The sequence below is a fragment of the Pseudophryne corroboree genome, chromosome 1 (genome assembly GCF_028390025.1).
Source record: "Pseudophryne corroboree isolate aPseCor3 chromosome 1, aPseCor3.hap2, whole genome shotgun sequence".
NCBI classification, from domain to species: domain Eukaryota; kingdom Metazoa; phylum Chordata; class Amphibia; order Anura; family Myobatrachidae; genus Pseudophryne; species Pseudophryne corroboree.
Window position 1 is genome coordinate 480,974,695 of NC_086444.1, and position 6,162 is coordinate 480,980,856.

Genomic DNA, 6,162 nt, shown 5'->3' on the forward strand with positions numbered 1-6,162 from the left:
GTCTTTGAGTTTAGTATAACATGATTGCTGGTAACATGTACATGCCATTTCATTTATTAAAAAAACAGAAGATCAGATTAGCTGTTGCAATTGACAAGACAAACCAACCAACCAACTAGGGTCTTCTTGAATAAATGTAATATCCTGACCAGATCACTGCAGTGAGGTCCTACAACAGTCATCAAGGAGTAACAAAGACCTGGGCAATGAAGTGAGCAGTAAGAACCTCTTGAACTGGGTTGGGAACAATCTATCCCGGCTGATGACAATGCACATGGCACGACATGCTGACCACCCCAGTCACAAAAGTTTATACCTAGGGGAATGGAAACTAAATGACAGTGGTCAATGAAATAGGCCAGGTGTGTTGGGGTCACCATAAGTACGTTTAATGGTAATAAAAAACGTAAAAGTGGGAAAGAAAAAAAATCAAAATCTCAAAATATATATTTTATATGTTTAGACTACGTAGCATTTTTTTTTTTTTTTAGGATGCTATCCAAAGAAAGCACCATGTAAATTTGACTTTTAGTAAACTGAAAAAAAATATTCTTGCCAAAAAACAGATGCACGTCAAACTTGAAAACTGATTTTGTCCTACAGGTGGGGAATCCATCCAGTTATAAAGTGGTCAAATATAAAAAAAAAAAAGTATAATATTTTTACATCATGAGCTTTAATGTGTGAGGAAAGACACGTGTAACTTCAAAGCAATATCTGGGAGCTCTGGGACTACTTTCAAAGGCAAATATAAAATTCCCCTAGCTGCTATTTATCAGCTGTTACTTATAGGACACCAGCATATTCCATTATGCTTTACGGTTGGGAACAATTCTGTGATAGCTATAGATTGGGTAATAACAGACAGACATAGAAATGAGATTGCCCTACTTGCAAGCTCTCAATCTATAGGGAACTAGATATTTGATGTAGGAACATAAATGCTACATATTGGAAAAGGTCAAGCTAGATTTCAGAGTGTCTTTGAGGGCTACATGTTCCAAGTCCACATTGTCCATGTCAATATTATGAACATGACATGATGTTGACAAATTATACCGAGCTCTATGTAAAGTTAGGTGCAGACTGCTTAAATTGGAATTAGATAGCTCCTGTCCTTGGGAATCAATGTCTATTCTCCCTATAGATTGTAAGCTTGTGAGCAGGGCTTTCCTACCTCTGTCTGCTGTTATAACTAGGTTTGTTCTATTGCTGTTTCCTACTGTAAAGCACAACAGAATATGCTGCGCTATACAGTTTGAGTATTCCTTATCCAAAATGCTTGGGACTAGAAGTATTTTGGATATCTGATTTTCTACAGCGGGGTACACTGGGTTCCACAGGGATAATACCGGGGTGTAGAGTTGGATCTTGATCCGAGGCACCAACAGGCTAAAAGCTTTGACTGTTCTCAAGATGCTCAGCGCCGCCTCCTCTGTAACCCCGCCTCCGTGCACAGGAGCTCAGTTTGTAAGTTGGTGCCCTGCAGGCAGGACACTAACAGGGAGCAGCACTGAAAAGAGCTTTTAAAAGAAGATAGGCCAGGGAGGAGTCTCTCCTCCCGATAAACATTCTGGAATTGCGGGCGGTGTTCAATGCTCTGAACCTGGCCCAGCATCTGATACAGAACAGGCATGTTCAAGTACAGTCGGACAACGCCACCACGGTGGCGTACATAAATCATCAAGGCGGCACTCTAAGCCGCATGGCAATGATGGAAGTTTCAAGGATTCTTCAGTGGGCGGAACGCCATCTGCCAGCTGTATCGGCAGTGTTCATTCCGGGGGCCCTCAACTAGGAAGCGGACTTCCTCAGTCGTCAGGACGTACACGCCAGAGAGTGGAGCCTCCATCCAGGAGTATTTCTCTAACGTCCTAGTGGATGCTGGGGACTCCGTCCGGACCATGGGGATTAGCGGCTCCGCAGGAGACAGGGCACAAAAATAAAGCTTTAGGATCAGGTGGTGTGCACTGGCTCCTTCCCCTATGACCCTCCTCCAAGCCTCAGTTAGGTTTTTGTGCCCGTCCGAGCAGGGTGCAATCTAGGTGGCTCTCCTAAAGAGCTGCTTAGAAAAAGTTTTTAGGTTTTTTATTTTCAGTGAGTCCTGCTGGCAACAGGCTCACTGCATCGAGGGACTTAGGGGAGAGAAGTCAACTCACCTGCGTGCAGGATGGATTGGCTTCTTAGGCTACTGGACACCATTAGCTCCAGAGGGATCGAACACAGGCCCAGCCATGGAGTCCGGTCCCGGAGCCGCGCCGCCGACCCCCCTTGCAGATGCCGAAGATGGAAGAGGTCCAGAAGCAGGCGGCAGAAGACTTTTCAGTCTTCCTGAGGTAGCGCACAGCACTGCAGCTGTGCGCCATTGTTGTCAGCACACTTCACACAGCGGTCACGGAGGGTGCAGGGCGCTGGGGGGGCGCCCTGGGCAGCAATGTATAATACCTTTTTATGGCTAAAAAATACATCACATATAGCCCTTGAGGCTATATGGATGTATTTAACCCCTGCCAGATCTCACAAACTCCGGAGAAGAGCCCGCCGAAATAGGGGGCGGGGCTTATTCTCCTCAGCACACAGCGCCATTTTCCTGCTCAGCTCCGCTGTGAGGAAGGCTCCCAGGACTCTCCCCTGCACTGCACTACAGAAACAGGGTAAAACAGAGAGGGGGGGCACTTTTTTTGGCGATATTACTATATTTCTCTAACGTCCTAAGTGGATGCTGGGGACTCCGTCAGGACCATGGGAATAGCGGCTCCGCAGGAGACAGGGCACAAAAATAAAGCTTTAGGATTAGGTGGTGTGTACTGGCTCCTCCCCCTATGACCCTCCTCCAAGCCTCAGTTAGGTTTTTGTGCCCGTCCGAGCAGGGTGCAATCTAGGTGGCTCTCTTAAAGAGCTGCTTAGAAAAAGTTTTTTAGGTTTTTTATTTTCAGTGAGTCCTGCTGGCAACAGGCTCACTGCATCGAGGGACTTAGGGGAGAGAATTTCAACTCACCTGCGTGCAGGATGGATTGGATTCTTAGGCTACTGGACACCATTAGCTCCAGAGGGAGTCGGAACACAGGTCTCACCCTGGGGTTCGTCCCGGAGCCGCGCCGCCGACCCCCCTTACAGATGCTGAAGATTGAAGGTCCGGAAACAGGCGGCAGAAGGCTCTTCAGTCTTCATGAAGGTAGCGCACAGCACTGCAGCTGTGCGCCATTGTTGTCACACACTTCACACCAAGCGGTCACGGAGGGTGCAGGGCGCTGCTGGGGGCGCCCTGGGCAGCAATATTTTAATACCTTATGGCAAAAGAATACATCACATATAGCCATTAAGGCTATATGTATGTATTTAACCCATGCCAGTTATCTAAAACTACGGGAGGAAAGCCCGCCGAAATAGGGGGCGGGGCTTATTCTCCTCAGCACACAGCGCCATTTTCCTGCTCAGCTCCGCTGTGAGGAAGGCTCCCAGGACTCTCCCCTGCACTGCACTACAGAAACAGGGTAAAACAGAGAGGGGGGGCATTTTTTGGCGATATATTGGATATATTTAAGCTGCTATAAGGAACAACACTTATATAAGGTTGTTCCCATATATATTATAGCGCTTGGGTGTGTGCTGGCAAACTCTCCCTCTGTCTCCCCAAAGGGCTAGTGGGGTCCTGTCTTCGATAAGAGCATTCCCTGTGTGTCTGCTGTGTGTCGGTACGTGTGTGTCGACATGTATGAGGACGATGTTGGCGTGGAGGCAGAGCAATTGCCGATAATGGTGATGTCACCCCCCAGGGAGTCGACACCGGAATGGATGGCTTTGTTTATGGAATTACGTGATAATGTCAGCATATTACAAAAATCAGTTGACGACATGAGACGGCCGGCAAACCAGTTAGTACCTGCCCAGGCGTCTCAGACACCGTCAGGGGCTGTAAAGCGCCCTTTACCTCAGTCGGTCGACACAGACCCAGACACAGACACTGAATCTAGTGTCGACGGTGATGAAACAAACGTATTTTCAAGTAGGGCCACACGTTATATGATCACGGCAATGAAGGAGGCTTTGCATATCTCTGATACTACAAGTACCACAAAAAGGGGTATTATGTGGGGGGTGAAAAAACTACCTGTAGTTTTTCCTGAATCAGAGGAATTAAATGATGTATGTGATGAAGCGTGGGTTAACCCAGATAGAAAAATGCTAATTTCAAAAAAGTTATTAGCATTATACCCTTTCCCGCCAGAGGTTAGGGCGCGCTGGGAAACACCCCCTAGGGTGGATAAGGCGCTCACACGCTTATCAAAACAAGTGGCGTTACCGTCTCCTGATACGGCCGCCCTCAGGGATCCAGCGGATAGGAGACTGGAAACTACCCTAAAAAGTATATACACACATACTGGTGTTATACTGCGACCAGCCATCGCCTCAGCCTGGATGTGCAGTGCTGGGGTCGTCTGGTTGGATTCCCTGACTGAAAATATTGATACCCTGGATAGGGACAGTATTTTATTGACTATAGAGCAATTAAAGGATGCTTTCCTTTATATGCGAGATGCGCAGAGAGATATTTGCACTCTGGCATCGAGAGTAAATGCGATGTCCATATCTGCCAGAAGGAGTTTATGGACGCGACAGTGGTCAGGTGATGCGGATTCCAAACGACATATGGAAGTATTGCCGTATAAAGGGGAGGAATTATTTGGCGTCGGTCTATCAGATCTGGTGGCCACGGCAACTGCCGGAAAATCCACGTTTTTTACCTCAGAACCCCTCCCAACAGAAAAAGACACCGTCTTTTCAGCCGCAGTCCTTTCGGTCCTATAAGAACCAGCGGACAAAAGGACAGTCATATCTGCCTCGGGGCAGAGGAAGAGGTAAGAGAGGGCAGCAAGCAGCCCCTGCCCAGGAACAGAAGCCCTCCCAGGGTTCTGCAAAGCCCTCAGCATGACGCTGGGGCCTTACAAGCGGACTCAGGAGCGGTGGGGGGTCGACTCAAGAATTTCAGCGCACAGTGGGCTTGCTCACAGGTGGACCCCTGGATTCTGCAGGTAGTATCTCAGGGTTACAGGTTGGAATTCGAGAAGTCTCCCCCTCGCCGGTTCCTAAAGTCTGCTTTGCCAACGTCTCCCTCAGACAGGGCGACGGTATTGGAAGCCATTCACAAGCTGTTTTCTCAGCAGGTGATAGTCAAGGTACCCCTCCTACAACAGGGAAAGGGGTATTACTCCACGCTATTTGTGGTACCGAAGCCGGACGGCTCGGTAAGACCTATTCTAAATCTGAAATCTTTGAACCTGTACATACAAAAATTCAAGTTAAAGATGGAGTCACTCAGAGCAGTGATAGCGAATCTGGAAGAAGGGGACTTTATGGTGTCCCTGGACATAAAGGATGCTTACCTGCATGTCCCAATTTGCCCTTCACATCAAGGGTACCTCAGGTTCGTGGTGCAAAACTGTCATTATCAGTTTCAGACGCTGCCGTTTGGATTGTCCACGGCACCTCGGGTCTTTACCAAGGTAATGGCCGAAATGATGATCCTTCTACGAAGAAGAGGCGTATTAATTATCCCTTACTTGGACGATCTCCTGATAAGGGCAAGGTCCAGAGAACAGCTGGAAGACGGAGTAGCACTAACCCAAGTAGTGCTGCAACAACACGGGTGGATTCTGAATTTTCCAAAATCTCAGTTGACCCCGACAACACGTCTGCTGTTCCTGGGAATGATTCTGGACACGGTTCAGAAAAAGGTGTTTCTTCCGGAGTAGAAAGCCAGGGAGTTATCCGAACTTACTAGGTAAGGATGAGTCGCACAGACACTTGTTTGCATTCAATATTTTTTATGTGTGATATATGTCCTTTCCCTTATGTTCAATAATCTAGGTATATACCTTTAATCTATTGGGAGGTGCTCCAAGGGATAGCGTAGGTATAAAAGTTCAAAAGAAGAAGATTCCCTATAATTATAGGGAATCTTCTTCTTTTGAACAGTTATCCGAACTTGTCAGGAACCTCCTAAAACCAGGGACAGTGTCTCTGCATCAATGCACAAGAGTCCTGGGAAAGATGGTGGCTTCTTACGAAGCGATTCCATTCGGCAGATTCCACGCACGAACTTTTCAGTGGGATCTGCTGGACAAATGGTCCGGATCGCATCTGCAGATGCATCAGCGGATA